The 25,906-nt window shown below is 40.0% G+C and overlaps 1 long non-coding RNA gene across 3 annotated transcripts in view; it reads left to right on the top strand.

Annotated features, from left to right (window-relative positions):
• Positions 1 to 25,162, top strand: part of LOC123328422 — a 35,468-nt gene extending 10,306 nt beyond the window's left edge. For 2 of the 3 annotated variants that reach the window (XR_006543237.1, XR_006543236.1), the window contains exon 3: positions 19,454 to 19,682. This is a non-coding gene — a long non-coding RNA (uncharacterized LOC123328422). Of the gene's footprint in view, positions 1 to 19,453; positions 19,683 to 25,105 lie in introns of those variants that run through there. The other variant, XR_006543238.1, reaches the window with a different exon arrangement.
• The last annotated feature ends 744 nt before the right edge of the window (positions 25,163 to 25,906 follow it).

Raw genomic sequence — 25,906 nt, 5'->3', positions numbered from 1 at the left:
ACAGGAAGGCCTGGCGTGCTGCAATCCACACGGTTGCAGAGAGTCAGATGCGATTGGGTGACTGGGTCGACTGAGTGCCTGAACAACAACAACAGTGTATATATGTCAATGCTACTCTCTCAATTCATCCTATCTTTTACCAAAATACAGTTTTGACTTTGAGCTTTTTGGTTTAATGAGGCCATAAGGTGCTAAAGAAAAAGGTACAGATTTCTCAGCCCTCTAAAGTATTTGGGTTTTGAACTGATGGAAGAAATTTTGATGTACTGAGGTATTGGAAAGTCATTCTGGTTTACACATGATTTAACTTGAATTTTATGCTAAGTAAAACTGTGTCTTAGCAAACATACGTTGTACATCTGCGTTTCTTATTTTTATTTAAATTTTAACTATTTTTTAAAGTTTAGTTTTATAATATTTAAGTTTTGAACTGATGGAAGACATTTTGACATATTGAGGTATGGGAAAGCCATTCCAGTTTACACATGATTTAACTTGAATTTTATGCTAAGTAAAAGAGTCTGTCTGTGTCCTAGCAAACATACATTGTACACCTACGTTTCTTATTTTTATTTAAATTTTAACTTTTTTAGAGTTTTAGTTCTACAATATTTAAGTTTCAGGTGTACGGTATAGTGATTCACAATTTTTTTAAGTTATACCCTATAGCAATTATAAAATATTGGCTCTATTCCCTGTGTTGAACAATATATCCTTGTAGACTGTTTTAGAAACAATAGTTGGTACCTCTTAACCCTCTCCTCACTGGTAACCACTGGTTTGTTCTCTGTGTCTGTGAGTTGGCTGGTTTTCTGTTATATTCATGTTTGTTGTATTTTTAGATTTCACATCAAAGTGATATCATAACAGTCTCTGACTTATTTCACTTAGCATGATACCTCCAAGTTTGTCCACATTGTTGCAAATACCATAATTTCTATTTTACAGCTAAGTGATATTCCATTGTGTCATATATATATACATGTACATTATAGAACCTAGACCCTATCACTTAGTCGTGTCCGATTGTTTGCGACCCCCTGAACTGGAGCCTACCAGGCTCCTCTGTCCATGGGATTTTCCAGGCAAGCGTAATGGAGTGGGTTGCCATTTCCTCTCCAATATATATTATATATACACACACACACACACACACACACACACACACACACACACACACCCCCCCCTACCCCTGCATCTGTATCCATTCATCTGTTGATAGACACAGCTTGCTTCCATACCTTGGCATTATCTAAAATGCTGCTATGGACATTGGTGCATGTATCTTTTTGAATTAGTGTTTGGTTTTTTTTTTTTTTTTTTTCTTTTTAATTCGTATCCATACAGTTTTCCACAGTGGCTACAACGATTTACTACATTTCTACCAACAGAATATCCAGATCCTTACCAACATTTATTATTTTTATTCTTTTTGATGAAAGCCACTCTGAAAGATATGAGGTGATACCCCATTGTGCTTTTGATTTGCATTTCTCTGATGATTAGCTGTGTTGAGCATCTTTTCATGTGCCTGAAAAGATGACCATCTGCCATTTCCAAAGAGGAAAAGATGGCCATTTCCTCTTTGGAGAAATGTCTATTCAGGTCCTCTGTCCATTTTTTTTTTGAAGTATGGTTGGTATACAGTACCAGTGAAGGTGTACAGTGAAGTGATTCAGTTACACTTATATATGTATTTTACAGATTCCATTATAGGTTATTACAAGATATTGAATATAGTCCCTTATACTATATAGTCAATCCTTGTTGTTGATCTCTCATATATGATAATGTATTTCTTTTAATCCCATACCCCTAGTTTATTCCTCCCCCTCTCCCCTTAGGTAACCATAACATTTTCTATGAGTCTGTTTCTATTTTTTAAGTACTGCAAGTTTATTTGTATGTTTTAGATTCTACATATAAGTGATATCATATTATATTTATCTTTCTCTGACTTCACTTAGAATAAAGTCTTAGTATGAACCTCTAGGTCCATTCACCTAGCTTCAAATGGCAATATTTCATTTTTATGGCTGAGTAATAGTCCATTTTGTTTGTGTATGTATATAACATATCATATATCTTCTTTATCTACTCATTGGTTGATGGACACTCAGTTTATTTTTATGTCTTGGCTATTGTAAATAATGCCGCTATGAACATTGGGATGCATGTATCTTTTAGTTTTTATATTTTCTCTTAAATGCCCAGGAGTAGGATTGCTGGATCATAACTCGGGGTTTTTTGGTGATTTTTCTTTTTTTTTTTTTAATTTTTAATCCTTCAGGGTTAAAAGCATTGTAACTGTTATGGTCAACAAATTATTCTCCAATTGTGTAGGGGGATGAAAAAGTGTACCCAACAGCACCCTCATCAGTGCACCAAGTGGTTCACAAAGGTTGTGAAGTTAAAATAGATTTCCCAACATTTGAAGAGAGAATTCTCTTGTTTTCTCAAGTTCTAAATCTTAATAATAGTTTACTCCTCAGGAGCAATTCCCTCTTACCTTGTCAACCATTGGTATAGAGGGTACAGCAGTTTGGAATCCAATAGTAGTAATCCTTTGGTGCAGAGTTCGTCCCTTAAGAATGTCTCTTATTAATTCAAAAAAACATTACTAAGGGCCTGTCATTCACTAAAGGGGCTTCCTGGGTGGCTCAGTGGTAAAGAATCCTCCTGCCAATGTAGGAGACATGGGTTCAATCCCTGGGTTGGAAAGATCCCCTGGAGGAGGAAATGGCAACCCACTCCAGTATTCTTGCCTGAAAAATCCCACAGACAAGCAGGAGTCTGGAGGGCTACAGAGTCGGGGGTCCCAAAGAGTCGGACATGACATAGTGACTGAGCACAAGCACTATTCATTAAGCCTAATGTATAAAACAACAGACTGGTTCCAAATAGGAAAAGGACGTCAAGGCTGTATATTGTCACCCTGCTTATTTAACTTATATGCAGAGTACATCATGAGAAACGCTGGGCTGGAGGAAGCACAAGCTGGAATCAAGATTGCCGGGAGAAATATCAATAACCTCAGATATGCAGATGACACCACCCTTATGGCAGAAAGTGAAGAGGAACTCAAAAGCCTCTTGAAGAAAGTGAAAGAGGAGAGTGAAAAAGTTGGCTTAAAGCTCAACATTCAGAAAACGAAGATCATGGCATCCGGTCCCATCATTTCATGGGAAATAGATGGGGAAACTGGAAACAGTAGCTGACTTTATTTTTGGGGGCTCCAAAATCACTGCACATGGTGATTGCAGCTATGAAATTAAAAGACACTTACTCCTTGGAAGGAAAGTTATGACCAACCTAAACAGCATATTGAAAAGCAGAGATGTTACTTTACCAACAAAGGTCCATCTCGTCAAGGCTGTGGTTTTTCCAGTGGTCATGTATGGATGTGAGAGTTGGACGGTGAAGAAGGCTGAGCACCAAAGAATTGATGCCTTTGAACCGTGGTATTGGAGAAGACTCTTGAGAGTCCCTTGGACTAGAAGGAGATCCAACCAGTCCATCCTAAAGGAGATCAGTCCTGGGTGTTCATTGGAAGGACTGATGTTGAAGTTGAAAACTCCAATAGTTTGGCCCCTGATGTGAAGAGCTGACTCATTTGAAAAGACCCCGATGCTGGGAAAGATTGAAGGCAGGAGGAGAAGGGGATGACAGAGGATGAGATGGTTGGATGGCATCACTGACTCAATGGAGATGAGTTTGAGTAAACTCGGGGAGTTGGTGATGGACAGGGATGCCTGACGTGCTGTGGTCCATGGGGTCACTAAGAGTCAGAAACAAATGAGCAACTGAACTGAATGTATAAAGATAAAATTTTAAAACTCAGAGCTTGCCAACTCATAAGAAAAATGATTATAAAGCAGTGTGGTAACATGGGAGGGGACAGCTAAGGGAGCAGAGGCAAAGGAACATATATAATAGCTTTGACTGAAAAGAATTGGAAAAGCCTTATGGATACAGTATCACTGGAGCTGAGTCCTAAAGGGTAAGTAGGCATTCACTTGGCCACAGAGAAGGGCAGAGCATCTGGACAGAAATAACAAGGTCTATAAAGGATATTAGGACTTCCCTGGTGGCTCAGATGGTAAAGCGTCTGTCTGCAATGTGGGAGACCTGGGTTTGATCCCTGGGTCGGGAAGATTCCTTGGAGAAGGAAATGGCAATCCACTCCACTACTCTTGCCTAGAAAATCCCATGGACAGAGGAGCCTGGTGCAGGCTATGTCCATGGGGTTGCAAAGAGTTGGACATGACTGAGCGACTTCACTTCACTATGAAGGATATTGGGAGGAAAAAAAAGACGTAGCATGTTGAGGAAGAAACTGTAATATCTGCAATGGATTGCAATGATCCAGAAAGGGTGGGGTGAGGATGGGCAGTTTGTGATTTAAATATTTATAATTAGGAAAGCACAAAGGCATTTTCATAGTAAAACTCATTAAAAAGCTAAGTTAAATAAAAATCTTAGGTGTCTAAGGATAAACGAGGAGACAAAGGCAGAGATAAGGCTTTGTGGGACAAGGAGAAATCTCTCCCTATCAGAATGTTTATCAAAAAGTAGTCTAAGGAGTATTATCCAAAAGTGTACAAATGATAAATGCTGGAGTGGGTGTGGAGAATGGGAACTCTCCTACACTGTTGGTGGAAATGTAAGTTGGTGCAGCCGTTATGGGGAATAGTGTGGAGGTTCCTTAAAAAACTCAGTTACCACATGGGTCTGCTCATACATATTTTCAGTAGTAAATACTACAGTACTACACAGTCAGGGTTGGTTGCATCTGCAAATGTGGAGGAATCACAAATTTGGAGGACCAACTACGTTAGATTTAGATTTTTGACCTCCAGAAGGGTTACAACCCCAATCCCTCATTGTTCAGTGGTCAGCTGTACTCTTATGTGATGTTATAACTGTGCTTCTACCATGTAACATGTTAGGTGGACTCCCCAAACCTGCAACTTGAATCTTTTAGCTTCTCTCCTGCTCTCCAAACCTTCTTTAAACTGCCTATTTAATATTAATATCTTCACTTACACACTCCATAGTATTTTAAATTTGCATGTTCAAACAACAAATTCTCATCTTTCATCTAAAATCTTTTCCAATTCATGTTTTCTCTGTTTTTGATCTTCCACAAAGTAGAGCAATACAGAACACTGTAACTTAAGTTTCTTCAGACTACTTTGCCAGCCTCGTGTCTACAGTTCATCCCGTGCGATCATATTCTAGTGCAGTGTTCCTCAGTGTCCTTTTTTTTAAAATCAAAATATAGTTGATTTACAATGTTGTGTTAGTTTCAGGTGTACAGCAAAGTGATTCAGTTATACGTATGTATCTATTCTTTTTCAGATTCTTTTCTCTTATAGGTTATTACAAAATGTTGAGTATGGTTCCCTATGCTATACAGCAGGTCCTTGTTGGTTATCTATTTTATACATAGTAGTGTATATATTCGGAGAAAGCAATGGCACCCCACTCCAGTACTCTTGCCTGGAAAATCCCATGGGTGGAGGAGACTGGTAGGCTGCAGTCCATGAGGTCGCTAAGAGTCGACTGAGCGACTTCACTTTCACTTTTCACTTTCATGCATTGGAGAAGGAAATGGCAACCCACTCCAGTGTTCTTGCCTGGAGAATCCCAGGGACAGGGGAGCCTGGTGGGCTGCCGTCTATGGGGTCACACAGAGTCAGACATGACTGAAGTGACTTAGCAGCAGTAGCAGCAGTGTCTATATGTTAATCCCAAACCCCTAATTTAGCCCTCCTTCATCTTTTCCCTTTGGTAATCATAACTTTGTTTTCCATGTCTGTAAGTTTATTTGTTTTGTATATAAATTCATCTGTATCATTTTTTTAAGATTCCACTTATAAACAATATCATAAGATTTGTCTTTCTCTGTATGGCTTACTTAGTATCATAATCTCTAGGTCCATCTATATTGCTGCAAATGGCAGTATTTCATTCTTCTTATGAGTAATATTCCATTATTCCATAATGGTTGTACTGATTTACATTCCAAACAAAAGTGTAGGAACATTCCTTTTTCTATACACCCAATCCAGTATGTATCATTTGTACATTTTTGGGTTATGGCCATTCAGACCAGTGTGAGATAATGGATCACTGTAGTTTTAATTTGCCTTTCTCTAGTAAATAGCAATGTTCAGCATCTTTTCATGTGCCTATTGCCATCTGTATATTTCCTTGGGAAAATATCTGTTTAGGACTTCTGCCCATTTTTTGATTGGGTTGTTGGGGGTTTTTTTGATACTGAGTTGTATGAACTGTTTTTGTGTTTTAGAGATTAAACTGTTGTTGGTCACACTGTTTGCAAATATTTCTCCCAATCTTTGCTATGCAAAGCTTATACGTTTGATTAGGTTTCATTTATTTTTGCTTTTGTTTCATCTTGGGGGACTGAGCTAAGAAAATACTGCTATGATTTATGTCAGAGAATGTTTTACTGCTTTTCTCTTCTAGTTGTATGGTGTTATGTCTTTGTCTTTAAGCCATTTTGAGTTTATTTTTGTGTATGCTGTGAGGAAGTGTTCAACTTCATTGATTTATATGTGGCTGTCCAGCTTTCCCAACACCACTTGATGAAGAGACTTTCTCTACTGTCTATTCTTACCTCCTTTGTTGACTGTATAGGTGAGGATTTAATTTGGGGGCTCTCTCTTCTGTTTCATTAATCTATTTGTTTTTAATGCAATATCATCCTGTTTTGATTACTATAGCTGTGTAGTGTTCTCTGAAGTCTGGAAAGGTTATGCCTCCAGTTTTGTTCTTTATTCTCTAGATTGCTTTGGAAATTCTGGGGCTTTTGTGGTTCCATATAAATTTTAGGATTATTCTATTTCTGTGAAAAATGTCATGTGTAATTTGATAGGGATCATATTAAATCTTTAGATTGCTTTGGGTAGTATAGCCATTTAAACAAGATTCTTTCAATTAAAGAACATGCTATATCTTTCTATTTATTTGGAATCATCTTCAGTTTCCTTTATCAATGTTTTATAGTTCTCAGCATATAAGTTTTTCACCTATTTGGTCAGTTTATTCCTAAGCATTTTGTGTGTTTGCTTTTCTGTGTCTGTGTGATGTGATTTTAAGTGGAGTTTTTAAAAAACTTTCTCAGATGTTTTATTAGTGTAAAGAAATGCAGCATATTTCTGTATGCTAATCTTATGTTCTGCTACCTTACTGAATTCATTTGTCAGTTTTAATACTTTTTGTGTGTAGTCTTTAGGGTTTTCTATATAGAATATCTTATCACCTGCCTGTATTGACAATTTTACTTTTTCCCTTTAGATTTGGGTATCTTTTCTTTTTCATGTTTGATTGCTAGGTCTAGAAATTCCATTACTATGTTGAATAGAAGTGGTGACAGTACGGGCATCCTAGTCTTATTTCAGATTTTAGCAGGAGTCTTTCAGCTTTTCATCATTGAGTAGTATGTTGGCTAGGGTTTGTCATAAACAGTTTTTATTGACATATTTTTTCCATACCCACTTTGGTGAGAGTTTTTGTCATGAATGGATTTTGAATTTTATGAAACGGTTTTTCTGCATCTATTGATGAACATGTGGTTTCTGTCTCATTGATGTTGTGTATCTCAATGATTTTGCATGTGTTGAACCATCCTTGCAATCTTGTTGAATCCAATTTGATCATGGTGTATAATCCTTTACATGTACTGTTGGATTTGGTTTAATGATGTTTTATTGAGGATTTCTGCATCTATATTCATGAAGATATGGGCCTGTAATCTTTTGCGGGGAGTGCTTTTGTCTGGTTTTGATATCAGGGTGATGGTGAAGCCTCTTCAATCCTTTGAAAGAGTTCAAAAAGGACAGGTATAAGTTCTTCTTTGTATGTTTGGTAGAATTCCCCAATGAAGCCATCTGGTCCCAGACTTTTGTTTGCAGGGAATTTTTAAAAAATTACCAGTTCTATTTCAGATCTAGTGATCAGTCTATTCCAATTATCTTTCTTCTTGATTCAGTTATGGCAGGCTGTATGTTTCTAGAAACTTGTCCATTTCTTCCGGGCCCATTTTCTTGGCATATAACTGTTCGTAGTATTCATAGTATTTTTTTTGTATTACGGCCGTATCAGTTATTTCTCCTTTTTCATTTCTTATTTCAGTATTTGAGTCCTGTTGCTTTTCTTCTTGGTAAGGCTTGGTAAGGCTGATTAGAGGTTTGTTGGGTTTTGTTTATTTAAAATTTTATTTTCCTCTTTGAGCCATTGTTTTTTTAGTAGAATGTTTAATCTTCATGTTGCTGTTTTTCTGTTTCTCTTTCTGTGGCTGATTTCCAGTTTTATGCCATTGTGGTCAGAAAAGATTCTTGAAATACTTTCTACCCTCTTTAATTGTTGAGCATTTTATGTCCTAGTTTGTGGTCTATCCTAGAGAAAGTTCCACGTGCATTTAAAAAGAATGTGTTCTGCTTTTTTGGGACCTAGTATTCTATAGATGGAGAAGGCAATGGCACCCCACTCCAGTACTCTTGCCTGGAAAATCCCATAGACAGAGGAGCCCGGTAGGCTGCAGGCCATGGGGTCGCTCAGAGTCAGACACGACTGAGCGACTTCACTTTCACTTTTCACCTTCATGCATTGGAGAAGGAAATGGCAACCCACTCCAGTGTTCTTGTCTGGAGAATCCCAGGGACAGGGGAGCCTGGTGGGCTGCTGTCTATGGGGTCGCACAGAGTCGGACACGACTGAAGCGACTTAGCAGCAGTAGCAGCAGCATTCTATAGATACCAATTACGTCTAAGTGTTTTGTCATTTAGGATCTCTGCCTTACTGATTTTTCTGCCTGGAAGATTATTGTCAGTGAGGTGTTACATTCTCTTATTATTGTATTCCTATTAATTTCTTCTTTTCTGTCTGTTACTATTTTTATATATTTAGGTGCTCCTATTTTTCAAAATTGGAGTATCATTGATTTACGGTGCTTTGTTAATTTCTGCTGTATAGCAAAGTGATTCAGTTTTACATATATACACATTATTGTTTAATATTATTTTCCATGGTTTATCATAGGATGCTGAATATAGAGTCTTTCCTATTGTATATTCTTGGGGTTATTTCTGGGCTTTCTATTCTGTTTCATTGAACTATATGTCTGTTTTTGTGCCAGTACCATGCTGTTTTGATTACTGTACCTCTGTAGTATTATTTGAAGTCTGGATGGACTGCAAGGAGATCCAACCAGTCCATTCTGAAGGAGATCAGCCCTGGGATTTCTTTGGAAGGAATGATGCTAAAGCTGAAACTTCAGTACTTTGGCCACCTCATGCGAAGAGTTGACTCATTGGAAAAGACTGTGATGCTGGGAGGGATTGGGGGCAGGAGGAGAAGGGGATGACAGAGGATGAGATGGCTGGATGGCATCACTGACTCGATGGATGTGAGTCTGAGTGAACTCCGGAAGATGGTGATGGACAGGGAGGCCTGGCGTGCTGCGATTCATGGGGTTGCAAAGAGTCGGACACGACTGACTAACCAACTGAACTGAGGGTTATACCTGCTGCTTTGTTCTTTTTCTACAGGATTACTGTGGCATTTCTGAGTCTTTTTGGCTCTAAACTTTAGGATTATTCTAGTTCAGTGAAACATTTCATGGGCAATTTAATAGGGATAGCATTAAATCTGTGGATTACTTTGGGTAGTATCCCATATTATATTAATTCTTCCAATAGAAGAGCATGGGATATCCTTCCATTTCTTTGAATCATCAGTTTCCTTTGTTAATATTTTATAGTTCTCAGCATAAGTGTTCAACCTTCTTGGTCAGCTTAATTGCTAAGCATCTTTTTTGGTGTGATTTTGAAAGGTATTGTTTTTTCACATTCCTTTTCTGAAATTGTTAGTGTAAAGAAATACAACTGACTTCTGTAAATGTGTTAACTAAGTCCAAGCTCATTCTGTTCACTGCATGACAGCCCAATCAATTGGAGATGAGATGTTGAGGCAAGGAATACAACTGTATTTGGAAAGCCAACTGCCCAAGATGGCAGACTCATGTCTAAAATAACCATCTTATCTGGGTCTGGATGCCAGATTCTTTTATAGAATGATGAGTGTGTGTGGCGGGAGCTGGAGAGAGGTGAGGAGTAAAGTTTAAATGGCCATGAATCTTAAAAACATCTCTTGAAATAGCTAGCCTTGGGACAGGGAGGTGTTAATTTCTTACTTCCTGTAGCCATCCACAAGTGGACAGGGCTCTAAACAAAGGCATTTTGGTTTAACACTCAGGCAGAGTGGATAGGGTTCCCCAAGGCAAGCCATTATGTATGGACAGTATCCTTTTAGTGAACAAAAACAACGAGAAGCAAAAGTTAAAGTGAAAGAAGCAGGTACAACATGGACTCAGTTCTTCCCTATAACAAGTCCCTACTGTCACTGTCCATCCCATAATCTTGTGGGGAGAAAAAGGGGCCAATGACCATTCTAACTGTTTCTGGTTGTGTCTTATCAGATGAATCTCTCTGGTAATGTCTGCCATTGGTGCTAGTGTTCCCAAGGTTACTTCTTCTGATCCTATATGGGAAGTTTCTATTTTATACCTATAGACTTGAAAAATATTAAAACCTAAAAGTTAAGGTTTTATTTGGTGGGAATTTTGAGGACTTCAAGCCCAGGAGGCAATACCTCAAGTTAAGGAATTCAGTGCTTTTCTATGTACGGGAAGATCTAAGAATCTGGGATTACTGAAATCATTTCCTTGATATGCACCTCTGCTATCTGGGGCCTGTATCCCAAGTTTCCTCAGGGCTCACCATAGGGAGCAGCAGTAGTCTGATGGCTGCTGGATAGCAGGTACTTTTCTCCTTGAGTTTCCTCAGGGCTCACTGGCTCATGTCAGAGGGCTACCTCAGATCCTGTCCTCTCAGTAAGAAATTTAACCAAGATTTGGGAGACGTTTCATGATCATATTTTGTCCCACGGCACTGGGAGGTTGATCCCAGATCAGGAGAAAAATTTTGATATGCCACTCCAGGTGCTAAGTTTTGGATTAGACTCCTATCAATAATTAAAATTCTTTGGATCTTGTCTGTGATCCAGGACACATTTTCCCTTGTTGACTCTTCCCATACCTCAGTTCAGTTCAGTTCAATTGGTCAGTCGTGTCCGACTCTTTGCGACCCCATGAATTGCAGCACGCCAGGCCTCCCTGTCCATCACCGACTCCCGGAGTTCACTCAGACTCACATCCATTGAGTCAGTGATGCCATCCAGCCATCTCATCCTCTGTTGTCCCCTTCTCCTCCTGCCCCCAATCCCTCCAGCATCAGAGTCTTTTCCAATGAGTCAACTCTTCACATCAGGTGGCCAAAGTACTGGAGTCTCAGCTTTAGCATCATTCCTTCCAAAGAAATCCCAGGGCTGATCTCCTTCAGAATGGACTGGTTGCATCTCCTTGCAGTCCAAGGGACTCTCAAGAGTCTTCTCCAACACCACAGTTCAAAAGCATCAATTCTTCAGTGCTCAGCTTTCTTCACAGTCCAATTCTTACATCCATACATGACCACAGGAAAAACCACAGCCTTGACTAGATGGACCTTTGTGGGCAAAGTAATGTCTCTGCTTTTTAATATGCTATCTAGGTTGGTCATAACTTTCCTTCCAAGGAGTAAGCGTCTTTTAATTTCATGGCTGCAGTCACCATCTGCAGTGATTTTGGAGCCCCAAAAAATAGTCTGACACTGTTTCCACTGTTTCCCCATCTATTTCCCATGAAGTGATGGCATCAGATGCCATGATCTTCATTTTCTGAATGTTGAGCTTTAAGCCAACTTTTTCACTCTCCTCTTTCACTTTCATCAAGAGGCTTTTTAGTTCCTCTTCACTTTCTGCCATAAGGGTGGTGTCATCTGCATATCTGAGGTTATTGATATTTCTCCCGGAAATCTTGATTCCAGCTTGTGCTTCTTTCAGCCCAGCATTTCTCATGATGTACTCTGCATATAAGTTAAATAAGCAGGGTGACAGTATACAGCCTTGACGTCCTCCTTTTCCTATTTGGAACCAGCCTGTTGTTCCATGTCCAGTTCTAACTGTTGCTTCCTGACCTGCATATAGGTTTCTCAAGAGGCAGGTCAGGTGGTCTGGTATTCCCATCTCTTTCAGAATTTTCCACAGTTTATTGTGGTACACACAATCAAAGGCTTTGGCATAGTCAATAAAGCAGAAATAGATGTTTTTCTGGAACTCTCTTGCTTTTTCCATGATCCAGCAGATGTTGGAAATTTGAAACCAGCTTGAACATCTGCAAGTTCACAGTTCACATATTGCTGAAGCCTGGCTTGGAGAATTTTGAGCATTACTTTACTAGTGTGTGAGATGAGTGCAATTGTGCAGTAGTTTGAGCATTCTTTGGCATTGCCTTTCTTTGGGACTGGAATGAAAACTGACCTTTTCCAGTCCTGTGGCCACTGCTGAGTTTTCCAAATTGGCTGACATAGTGAGTGCAGCACTTTCACAGCATCATCTTTCAGGATTTGAAATAGCTTAACTAGAATTCCATCACCTCCACTAGCTTTGTTCGTAGTGATGCTTTTGAAGGCCCACTTGAATGCACATTCCAGGATGTCTGGCTCTAGGTCAGTGATCACACCATCGTGATTATCTTGGTCGTGAAGATCTTTTTTGTACAGTTCTTCTGTGTATTCTTGCCACCTCTTCTTAATATCTTCTGCTTCTGTTATGTCCATACCGTTTCTGTCCTTTATCGAGCCCATCTTTGCATGAAATGTTCCCTTGGTATCTCTGATTTTCTTGAAGAGATCCCTAGTCTTTCCCATTCTGTTGTTTTCCTCTATTTCTTTGCATTGATCACTGAAGAAGGCTTTCTTATCTCTCCTTGCTATTCTTTGGAACTCTGCATTCAAATGTGGATATCTTTCCTTTTCTGCTTTGCTTTTCACTTCTCTTCTTTTCTCAGCTAATTGTAAGGCCTCCTCAGACAGCCATTTTGCTTTTTTGCATTTCTTTTCCATGGGGATGGTCTTGATCCCTGTCTCCTGTACAATGTCACAAACCTCCATCCATAGTTCATCAGGCACTCTATCTATCAGATCTAGTCCCTTAAATCTATTTCTCTCTTCCACTGTATAATCATAAGGGATTTGATTTAGGTCATACCTGAATGGCCTAGTAGTTTTCCCTACTTTCTTCAATTTCAGTCTGAATTTGGCAATAAGGAGTTCATGATCTGAGCCACAGTCAGCTCCTGGTCTTGTTTTTGTTGACTGTATAGAGCCTCTCCATCTTTGAAGAGTGGCAAACCATTCAATATCACAGTAATCGAAGTCTGTGCCCCAACCAGCAACGCTGAAGAAGCTGAAGTTGAACGGTTCTATGAAGACTTACAAGACCTTTTAGAATTAACACCCAAAAAAGATGTCCTTTTCCTTATAGGGGACTGGAATGCAAAAGTAGGACGTCAAGAAACACCTGGAGTAACAGGCAAATTTGGCCTTGGTATACGGAATGAAGCAGGGCAAAGACTAATAGACTTTTGCCAAGAAAATGCACTGGTCATAGCAAACACCCTCTTTCAACAACACAAGAGAAGACTCTACACATGGACATCACCAGATGGTCAACACCGAAATCAGATTGATTATGTTCTTTGCAGCCAAAGATGGAGAAGCTCTTCCCGTACCGAGAATCACACTATTACAATTATCTTATGTTGTAAATGTGATCTATTTCCTCAAGATGTTTAGCCATAGAGGTTTTATTGGAGGCTTGGTTACATGCTGGGTACTGTAAGAAACAACACTCATAAATTAGGCAGGCTGTATGTAATATAGCTTGTAACACTGACAAAAGCACAGTGCAGCAGGGAGATAACAAAGCAATGTTTGGAAACAAAGAACAAATTAAAACAATGATTAGTATAACTGGTGGTAATCCAGTTGTAATAATTGAGTGATCAAAGGAGCCATAACTGATTTAATGACCTATCTGCGGTTTCACTGTACCAGCTGTGCGTACTTGGACATGTGTGGCTTTGAGATAAGCATATGCCACTGGCAGGATCAACTAGGTAGAGAAAAAAATAAATGTTTAAATTCTGCTTACAGAGGTATAATTTACCAAATTACTCTAAGTCATAATTAGTTTAAGGAGAAGGTTTTTTTTAACACTGGAAAACACAGATTTAAGCCAGTAATATTTTTTTAGCCAAAAATTTTTTTTGGCAAAAATATTTAAGCCAAAAATATTTTTATATTTTTGAAACCCTAAAAATTATAACCATACTTATGTACTGAGATGGCCAAAGCCTCTTAAACTAATATTTATGGAAAACAAGTCAAGTTTTATTTTACCTTCTTTTTAAAATTTGCATTTTAGAAGGACAGCAGAGATGAGGGTTCTTTTGAAGACCAGACAGGACGTTTGCATCTCAAAGATACATGTAGGCTTTTTCTAGGATGACTTGTTTTTCCTTTGTTTAATACTTACAAGCCTCTTGAGATTAATTGAGAAAGTTTTGGGAGTGGTAGAAGGATTGGTGGGTTTTGGATTAGTTTTGGAGACACACTTCTGGTCATGTAAATACTACATTTGTAAACAAAGGACAGGTTTGGTTTTTTTCCCAAAGAATTGGGAGACTACCTCAATGATATTCAAGGACCCATTTACTTATGTTGCAAAGTCTTACTTTTCCTCATTTAGTTGAGAAGGCTTCTTCTGAAATTCCTATCAGGTTCTAAATATTAGCTATGCTTAGTTTAGTCAGATCCATGGCTTCCCATTTTGTCAATGTATCTATAAATACTTTTGAGCATCTTCCCTAGGTTTTAACCAGTGGCATTCTAGAGGTTATAAGAACAAATGGTTTTGTACTTCTTGCAGAAACTCCTGTGTCAGGGATATGAAACTGTTTACCTCAGACTGGGACCTGAACCCATGTGCTGGGACTTCAACCCAGCCAAAACCCACGGTACCTAGTTTCAGAACCTAATGAAGTGCAGGTTCTTGATGTCTTATCCCAGAAAGAATTCAGTGAGAGACAAAGTGATAGCTAAGAAATAGATTTATTTAGAGAGAAACACACTCCACAGACAGAGTGTGGGCCATTGCAGAGGGTGAGTGCTGCAGCTGGGAAGTGTGGCGTGGTTAGTTTTTATGGGTTGGGTAATTTCATAGGCTAATTAGTGGAAGGATTATTCCAACTATTTTGGGGAAGGGGTGGAGGTTTCCAGGAATTGGGCCACCACCCACTTTTTAGTCTTTTGACCCTGCCTTAGAACTGTCATGGCACCTCTGGGTATGTCATTTGGCTTGCTGATTGAGAATCAAGGTCCAGTTGAAGTTGACTTGTCTGCCATCTAGGACTCAGTTCAGTTGCTCAGTCATGTCCGACTCTTTGCGGCCCTATGGACTGCAGCATGCCAGGCCTCCCTGTCCATTACCAACTCCCAGAGCTTACTCAAACTCATGTCCATAGCATCGGTGATGCCATCCAACCATCTCATCTTCCATTGTCCCCTTCTCCTCCTGCCTTCAATCTTTCCCAGCATCAGGGTCTTTTCCAGTGAGTCAGTTCTTCACATCAGGTGGCCAAAGTATTGTAGTTTCAGCTTCAGCATCAGTCCTTCCAATGAACATTTGAACTGATTTCCTTCAGGACAGACTGGTTGGATTTCCTTGCAGTCCAAGGGACTCTCAAGGGTCTTCTCCAACACCACAGTTCAAAAGCATCAATTCTTTGGTGCTCAGCTTTCTTTACAGTCCAACTTTCTTTATAGTCCAGTGAGTCAGGTACTGCAATGTAAAACCCATCAGTCTACAAAAGAGGTAGGATGAAAATTGGGTTTCTGGGAGATGGAACAAAATAAGCTCACCCAGGGATCGAACCTGCATCTCTTATGTCTACCTGCACTGGCAGGTGAGTTCTTTACCACTAGTACCACCTGGGAAAGCCCGTGGCTTGACCACATCCAATTTACTTTGATACATGGACCTAACATTCCAGGATCCTATGCAATATTGTTCTTTACAGTATTGAACATTATTCTCACTACCAGACACATTCACAACTGAATGTCATTTCTGCTTTGGCCTAGCTGCTTCATTCTTTCTGGAGCTATTAGTAATTGCCCTCAACTCTTCCCCAGTAGCATATCAGATACCTTCTGACCTGAGGGATTTATCTTCTGGTGTCATATCTTTTTGCCTTTTCATACGATTCATGGGATTCTTACAGCAAGAATACTGGAGTGGTTTGCTATTTCCCTCTCCAGTGGACCATATTTTGTCAGAACTCTTCACTATGACCCGTCCACCTTGAGTGGCCTTGCACGGCATGACTCATAGCTTCACTGAGTTATGCAAGCCCCTTCACTACCCCTAGGATGTGATCCATGGAGGGACCATCCCAGTGATTACCCAGTAACTCTTCCACTAGTGCCCTTGTCCCTGCAGTGAGCCACAGCTGCGCTTAGCTCCCCAGGAGACCCTCAAAGACCAGCAGGTAGGTCTGGCCCAGGCCCCTGTGAAGTCACTGCTTTTTCCCTTGGGTCCCAGTGCACATAAAGGCTTGTGTGTGCCCTCCAAGAATGACATTTCTCTTTCTCCTCCTCCTGTGGAGCTCCTGTTATCAAACCCTGCTGGCCTTCAAAGCCAAATGTTCTTGGGGCTCCTTCTCCCAATATCAGACCCCTAGACTGCAGAGCCTGATGTGGGGCTCAGAACTTTCACTTCTGTGAGAATTTCTGCAATAGAATTATTTTCCAGTTTCTGGGTTGCCCAAGTGGTGGGTATAAGATTATATCATAAATATAATATGATATTTAATATAATATTGCCTTCTACCATCTCACTGTGACTTCTCCTTTGTCTTTGGAAGAATATCTTTTTTGGTAGGTGCCAGTCCTTTATTGTCAATGCATCATTGTTCAGCAGTTGTGATTTTAGTGTTTTCACTAAAATTGGAGGTGAGGTGAGGTCTTTCTCTTCCACCATTTTGTCCCCAGATTGACTAGAATCTTTCCTCTCTTCTTGCCAGAGGTTTGAGTAGTAAATCTTAGGTGCTCTAATATATGTTTGCTATTGCTAAGTCACTTCATTCGTGTCCGACTCTGTGCGACCCCATAGATGGCAGCCCACCAGGCTCCCCCGTCCTTGGGATCTCCAGGCAAGTACACTGGAGTGGGTTGCCATTTCCTTCTCCAACGCATAAAAGTGAAAAGGGAAAGTGAAGTCGCTCAGTCATGTCCAACTCTTTGCAACCCCATGGACTGCAGCCTACCAGGCTCCTCCGTCCATGGGATTTTCCAGGCAAGAGTACTGGAGTGGGGTGCCATTGCCTTCTTCGAACATATATTTACATAATTCTTGTTTGAGAGTTGAGATGCTTAGAAAGTGCTTTAGTGCTGCACTTATTAGAGCAATTCCTAAACCCCTGGTTATGGTTTCTCCCCACAAAGGGGGGCACATGGCATTAACAGTCATGTGGCATTAACTGTCTTCTTGCACTGTTGACCTAACTGAAATGTTCATGAACCTCATTTTTTTTACATTTAGAGTTGTTTCTGCCAACATGAGAACATTAAAATATACCAGGAGAATTCAAATACATGTTAGAGTAGAAAATAGTCTCTTGTGTGTGAAAACACTACATCTAAATTATGGCATTCTTTTGAATCTATAAACATTTTTTTAGAGACATGATAAAGTTGTACAAAAAAAAAAAGTTGATGTATTTAAGGGTTTGCTTTGCTGGATTTGTACTTAGTGCTCATTTCAACTAACATGGAAGAGTTCAGGAATGTAAATTCAAGTTGCATAGGCTTAAATTAGATAGCCAGGCCTAGTTTTGGAGCAGTATTTGATTTTTATGCCAAAAGTATAGAATGTTACTGATTGCTAGTATTTTATGCTACAGAAACAGTCCTGTGGATGGACAGAGGAAGAGACCTCTTATTCAGGCAGTTGGAAAACACATATATTAGCATAATGGGCTACATAAAATTGGACTAGAAGGCACTTGCTGCATGCCTGTCTCTTCATGGCTGATGAAATAGGAGGACAGCCACAGAATCCCAAAACTTGAGACTTGGAGGACAACTGGGCTCTAAAAGTAAAACTGTAATAACTACTGAAAAGAACTAAAAGAATCATATATAGTACAGAAAATTTCCTTCTAGGACTGTAAAAAACTTATCTTGAACTGTAACTTCTATTTTGTCTATGTATCTTAATCACATATATAGGCATCTCCTGCTTACTCTCAGTTATCTGTGAAAAATTAAAGTTTCTGTGTGAAAATGCTAAAAGAATTTGATGCACTGCAGCTAAAATAGGTTTCTCAGGTGGCGCTGGTGGTAAAGAACCTGCTTGCCAATGCAGGAGATTTAAGAGAGACAATTTGATCCCTGGGTTGGGAAGATTCCCTGGAGAAGGGCATGGCCACCCACTCCATTATTCTTGCCTGAAGAATCCCACGGACAGAGGAACCTGGGAGGCTACAATCCATAGGGCCACAAAGACTTAGACACAACTAAAGTGACTTATCATGAATGCATGCAGCCAAAATCCCCCACTTTCCTAGAAATAAAACACAATGTAGTGATGCTAGAATGTATTATGCTTAAAACACCTTGATCATCAATGAAGTTTCCTTCAGTTCAAGTTCAGTCGCTCAGTCGTGCCCGACTCTTTGCGACCCCATGAATTGCAGCACGCCAGGCCTCCCTGTCCATCACCAACTCCCAGAGTTCACTCAAACTCAGTGTCCATCGAGTTGGTGATGCCATCCAGCCATCTTGTCCTCTGTCGTCCCCTTCTCCTCCTGCCCCCAATCCCTCCCAGCATCAGGGTCTTTCTAATGAGTTCTGTTGTGACCCACTCATGTGGGTTCCTTTTCCACAACTGGACATGTGTTCAGTCTTGTCACTCCGTATCACTAGGAGAAAACAATAGCTCGATGGCCATGGGAAACACTGTGGAAATGCATTCAAGAGCAGCACAGGAGCTGTGGCTGGTCACACTGAGTACAGCGTGCCAGGCCTTTCGGTGTTGGTGATGTCCTAGGGCACATCCACTTGGTTGGTACTGTTTGGGCACTTCAAACATCTGTGATTCCAACTACTGTATTTGGAATATAATTGAAGACTGTGCCAACATCATTTAAAATGCTATATTGAATTGTGGGGGATATACATTTTTCCTGTATAAATGTTAGTTGAAAACTGTTGATAGGTACATTCTATGATGCTGGGGTATTTTAGCTTTCCAGTGCTGCTGCAACAAATAACCACAAACTTAAGTGGCTTCAAACAACACACATTTGTTATCTTACAGTGATACAGGTTAGAGGTTGACGCAAGCTTCACTAGACTAAAATCAAGGTATCTGCAGCATAGCATTCTGGAGGCTCCAGATGACAATAACTGCACCTTGCCTTTTTCAGCTGCTTGAGGCTATCCACATTCTTTGGCTCCTGGTGTCTCCCGGCTTTACCCCATCTACAAAGCTACCAGTGGCAGGCAGTCTCATGTCCCATTTGACTTCTTCTATAGCTGAGCACTGCAGAATTGATGCTTTTGAACTGTGGTGTTAGAGAAGACTCTTGAGAGTCCCTTGGACTGCAAGGAGATCCAACCAGTCCATTCTGAAGGAGATCAGCCCTGGGATTTCTTTGGAAGGAATGATGCTAAAGCTGAAACTCCAGTACTTTGGCCACCTCATGCAAAGAATTGACTCACTGGAAAAGACTCTGATGCTGAGAGGGATTGGGGGCAGGAGGAGAAGGGGACGACAGAGGATGAGATGGCTGGATGGCATCACTGACTCGATGGACGTGAGTCTGAGTGAACTCCGGGAGTTGGTGATGGACAGGGAGGCCTGGCGTGCTGCGATTCATGGGGTCGCAAAGAGTCAGACACAACTGAGCGAACAAACTGAACTGATAGTCATTCATCCCCTTGATGCTCCTATTCTGCCACCTTTTCCTTCCATTCTTGTAGTTACAGGGGGGCCATCTAAATAATCTCTACTTTAAGGCCAGCTGATTACTAATCTTAATTCCCTTTTGACATATGCGGTAACATTCACAGGTTCCAGGGGTTAGGACATGGACATTTCATTTATTTACTTATTTAATTGAAGTACAGTTGATTTACAATGTTGTGCTAATTTCTGCTGAACAAAGTGACTCAGTTATATACATATATATTCTTTTCCCGTTATGGTTTATCTCAGGAGATTAGATATGGTTCCCTGTGATGTACAGTAGGACCTCGTTCTTTATTCACTCTAATAGTTTGCATCTGCTAACCCAAACCTCCCAGTCTATCCCCTCCTTCTTTCCTTCCCCCTTGGCAGCCACAATTCTATGTCTATGAATCAATTTCTGTTTTGTAGATAGGTTCATTTGTGCCATATTTTAGAGTCCACATATAAATTTTATCACGTCATATTTGTCTTTCTCTTTCTGACTTAGTATGATAATCTCGAGTTGCATTCATGTTGCAGCAAATGGCATTCTTTCATTCTTTTTTATGGCTGAGTAGTATTGTACTGTATATACCACATCTTCTTATCTATTCATCTGGCAATGGACATTTATTTAGGTGGTTTCCCTGTCTTGACTATTTGTGAACAGTGCTGCTGTGAATATAGGGGTGCATGTGTCTTTTTGAATTATAGTTTTGTCCAGATATATGCCCAGGAATGGCACTGCTGGATCATATGGTAATTTTAGTTTTCTGAGAAACCTCCATACTGTTTTCCATAGTGGCTGCAACAATTTACATTCCCACCAACAGTGTAGGAGGGTTCCCTTTTTTCCCATGACCTCTACAGCATTTATTATTCATAGACTTTTTAATGATGGCATTCTGACTGGTATGAGGTAGTACCTCATTGTAGTTTTGATTTGCATTTCTCTAATAATTATTGATGTTGAGCGTCTTTTCAGGTGCCTACTGGCCATCTATATGTCTTCTTTGGAGAAATGCCTTGTTTAGATCTGTTCATTTTTCAATTGGATTGTTTGGTTTTTCTGTTGAATTGTATGAGCTGTTTGTATATTTTGAAGATTAAACCTTCGTTGGTATCCTCACTTGCAAATTGGGCTTCCCTGATAGCGCAGATGGTAAAGAATCTGCCTGCAATGAAGGAGCTGCTAAGTCACTTCAGTCATGTCCAACTCTGTGCGATCCCATAGATGGCAGCCCACCAGGCTCCCCCGTCCCTGGGATTCTCCAGGCAAGAATACTGGAGTGGGTTGCCATTTCCTTCTCCAATGCATGAAAGTGAAAAGTGAAAGTGAAGTCGCTCAGTCATGTCCGACTCTTCACGACCCCATGGACTGCCGCCTACCAGGCTCCTCCGTCCATGGGATTTTCCAGGCAAGAGTACTGGAGTGGGATGCCATTGCCTTCTCTGGCAATGCAGGAGACTCCAGTTCAATTCCTGGATTGGGAAGATCCTCTGGCGAAGGGATGGGCTACCCACTCCAGTATTCTTGGGCTTCCCTTGTGGCTCAGCTGGTAAAGAATCCCCTGCAGTGTGGGAGACCTGGGTTCGATCCCTGGGTTGGGAAGATCCCCTGGAGAAAGGAAAGACTACCAATTCTAGTATTCTGGCCTGGAGAATTCCATGGACTGCAAATTCCATGGGGTTGCAGAGAGTCGAATGTGAGACTTTCACTTGCATATATTTTCTCCCATTTCATAGGTTGTCTTTTCATTTTGTTAATGGTTTCCTCTGACCTGTAAATGCTTGTAAGTATGATTAGGTCCCATTGACTTGGTTTTGTTTTTACTTCTGTTACCTTGGAAGGCTGACCTAAGACAACATTGGTATGATTTATGTCAGAGAATGTTTTACTTATGCTTTCTTCTAGGAGTTTTATGGTGTCATGTCATGTTCAAGTCTTTAAGCCATTTTGAGTTTATTTATGTGCATGGTGTGAGGGTGTGTTCTAACTTCATTGATTTAGATCCAGCTCTCCAACTTTTCCAGCACTATTTGCTGAAAATACTTGCCCAGCTTTCCTGGTGGCTCAGACGGTAAAAGCATCTGCCTACAATGCGGGAGACCCAGGTTCAATCCCTGGGTCAGGAAGATCTCCTGGAGAAGGCAATGGCACCCCATTCCAGTACTCTTGCCTGGAAAATCCCATGGAGAGAGGAACGTGGTAGGCCTCAGTCCATGGGGTCACAAAGAGTCAGACATGACTGAGTGACTTCACTTTCACTTTTTCAATTTTATATTATTGCCTCCTGTGTTAAAGATTAATTGGCCATAGGAGTGTGGCTTAATCCTGGGCCCTCTGTTCTGTTCCATTGATCTGTATGTCTGTTTTTGTCCCAGTAGCACACTGTTCTGATTACTGTAGTTTTGTAGTATTGCCTGAAGTGTGGGAGGGTTATGCCTCCTGCTTTGCCTTTTTTCCCTCAGGATTGCTTGGGCAATTCTGGGTCTTTTATGGTTCCATATAAATTTAGGATTATTTATTCTAGTTCTGTGAAAAATGTCAGTTAATTTGATAAGAGTAGTAGTAGTCGTGTTAGTTGCTCAATTGTGTCCAACTCTTCGCAACCCTGTGGACTGTAGCCCACCAGGCTCTTCTGTCCATGGGATTCTCCAGGCAAAAATATTGGAGTGGATTGCCATTCCCTTCTCCAGAAGGGAGAATTTGATATGGATTGCATTACATCTGTAGATTGCTTTGAATAGTAAAGCCATTTTAACAATATTAATTCTTCCAGTTGAAGTGCATGGGATATCTTACCATTTCTTTGAATCCTCTTTAATTTCCATTATTAATGTTTTATAGTTCTCAGCATGTAAGTGTTTCACGTCCTTTTACACATTTATTCCTTGGTGATTTCAAAAGATTTTTTAAAAATTCTCTGATGTTTCATTGTTAGTATAAAGAAATGAAACTGATTTCTGAATGTTAATCTTGTATCCCATACTTTGCTGAATTCATTTATCAGTCCTAGTAGATTCTGTGTGGAGTCTATAGGATTTTCTATATATAGTATCATGTCATCTGCATATAGTGACAGCTTTACCTCTTCTCTCCCAATTTAGATACCTTTTACTTCTTTTTCTTGTTTGTTTGCTGGGGCTACAGCTTTCAATACTATGTTGAAGAGAAGTGGGGAGAGTGGGGGCATCCTTGTTTTATTCTAGATTTTAGCAAGACTTTTAGCTTTCATCATTGAGTACTGTGTTGGCTGTGGGTTTGTCATATATAGCTTTTATGATGTTGAGATAGCTTCAAAAGCTAAGAATATTATAAATGGATGTTGAATTTTATCAAATGTTTTTTAAATATCTATTGAGATGATAATGTGATTTTTTACTTTTGTTAATGTGGTATATTACATTGATTTTCATATATTGAACCATCCTTATGAACTTGGAATGAATCCTAGTTGATTGTGGTGTATGACCTTTTTTATGTGTCGTTTGATTTGGTTTGCTAATATTTTGTTGAATTTTTGCATCTATATTCATCAAAGATATTGGCTTATAATTTTCTTTTTTGGTGGTCTACTTGTCTGATTTTGGTATCAGGGGATGGTGGCTTCTTACAATGTCTTTGGGAGTGTTCCCTCCTCTTAATCTTTTGAAACATTTTGAGAAGGATCAGTATAAGTTCTTCTTTGTATATTTAATAGAGTTTGCCTGTTACACCATCTGGTCCTGGGCTTTTTCTTCAGATTTTTTGTTGTTGCTATTAAGCACCAAAGAATTGATGCTTTTGATCTGTGGTGTTGGAGAAGACTCTTGAGAGTCCCTTGGACTGTAAGGAGATCCAACTGGTCCATTCTGAAGGAGATCAGCCCTGGGATTTCTTTGGAAAGAATGATGCTAAAGCTGAAACTCCAGTACTCTGGCCACCTCATGCGAAGAGTTGACTCATTGGAAAAGACTCTGATGCTGGGAGGGATTGGGGGCAGGAGTAGAAGGGGACGACAGAGGATGAGATGACTGGATGGCATCACTGACTCGATGGACGTGAGTCTGAGTGAACTCCGGGAGTTGGTGATGGACAGGGAGGCCTGGCATGCTGTGATTCATGGGGTCGCAAAGAGTCGGACACGACTGAGCGACTGATCTGATCTGATTGTTGTTACAGATTCTATTTCACTTCTAGTGATTGGTCTGTTCAATTAACTGTTGTTCTCAATTCAATTTTGTTGGGCTATGTGTTTCTACGAATTTGTCCATTTCTTCTATGTTGTTAAATTTGTTGCCATATAACTGTTCACAGTATTCTCTTATGGTTTTTTATATTTCTGTAGTATCAGTTGAGAATTTTTCCTTTTTCATGTCTTATTTTGTTTATTTAGGTTCTCTTTCTTTTCTTCTCAGTGAGCCTGGCCAGAGCATTTTCAATTTTGTTTACCCTTTCAGAGAATCAGTTCTTGGTTTTATTGTTTTTGTTTTTTGTCTCTATTTTATTTATTTTCTCTCTGATCTTTGTTTTGTTCTTTTCTAATTCTTTTAGGTGGTAATTTAGGTTGTTTATTTGAGGTTTTTCTGTTCTTTTGAGGAAGGCCTGTTTTTGAACAAACCTGTTCATTGCTAGGAACTTCTTCCAAGAACAACTTTTGCTTCATTCCATAGATTTTGTATGGTTGTGTTTTGTCATTTGTCTCAAGGTATTTTTTCATTTCCTTTCTGATTTCCTCATTGACCTAGTGGTTTTTCAGTAGCATGTTGTTTAGTCTTTATGTAATCATTTTTTCTCATCTCTTTTTGTGTTCCATGTCATGTGGTCAGATAAGGTAATGGAAACAATTTCCATACTCTTGGTGGAGATTAATTTTGTGCCCTAGTAAGTGCTTAAAGCTCAACATTCAGAAAACTAAGATCATGGCATCTGGTCCCATCACTTCATGGGAAATAGATGGGGAAACAGTGTCAGACTTTGTTTTTGGGGGCTCCAAAATTACTGCAGATGGTGATTGCAGCCATGAAATTAAAAGACCCTTACTCCTTGGAAGGAAAGTTATGACCAACCTAGATAGCATATTTATAAGCAGAGACATTTCTTTGCCAACAAAGGTCTGTCTAGTCAAGGCTATGGTTTTTCCAGTGGTCATGTATGGATGTGAGTTGGACTGAGAAGAAAGCTGAGTGCCGAAGAATTGATGCTTTTGAACTGTGGTGTTGGAGAAGACTCTTGAGAGTCCCTTGGACTGCAAGGAGATCCAACCAGTCCATCCTAAAAGAGATCAGCCCTGGGATTTCTTTGGAAGGAATGATGCTAAAGTTGAAACTCCAGTACTTTGGCCACCTGATGTGAAGAGTTGACTCATTGGAAAAGACTCTGATGCTGGGAGGGATTGGGGGCAGGAGGAGAAGGGGACGACAGAGGATGAGATGGCTGGATGGCATCACCGACTCGATGGACGTGAGTCTGAGTGAACTCCAGGAGTTGGTGTTGGACAGGGAGGCCGCCTGGCATGCTGTGATTCATGGGGTCGCAAAGAGTCTGACACGACTGAGCGACTGAACTGAACTGAAGTGGTCAATACTAGAGAATGTTACATGTGCACTTGAAAAGTCTGTATTCTGTTTTTTTGGAATGTAATGTCTTGAAAATAACAGTTAACCATTCTATTGTGTATTTCAGGATCTCTGTTGCCTTATTGATTTTCTGTCTAGAAGATCCATGCATTGATAAGGAGTGGGGTGTTACACTCTCCTACTATTATTGTATTCTCAATTTCTCCTTTTCTGTTGGTTGTATATATATTTGGGTATGGCTGATTAGTGTAAAAATCCTCTTCTTGTGTTGATCCATTTATCATTATATAGGGTTCTTCTTTGTCTTTCTTTAGGGGCTTTGTTTTAATGTCTATTTTGTCTGATATGAGTATTATGACTCTCACTT

This window comes from Bubalus bubalis, chromosome 12 (assembly GCF_019923935.1).
Source record: "Bubalus bubalis isolate 160015118507 breed Murrah chromosome 12, NDDB_SH_1, whole genome shotgun sequence".
Taxonomy (NCBI): Eukaryota; Metazoa; Chordata; class Mammalia; order Artiodactyla; family Bovidae; genus Bubalus; species Bubalus bubalis.
Note: the sequence above shows the minus strand (reverse complement) of the source record. Positions and strands in the feature narration are given on the sequence as shown.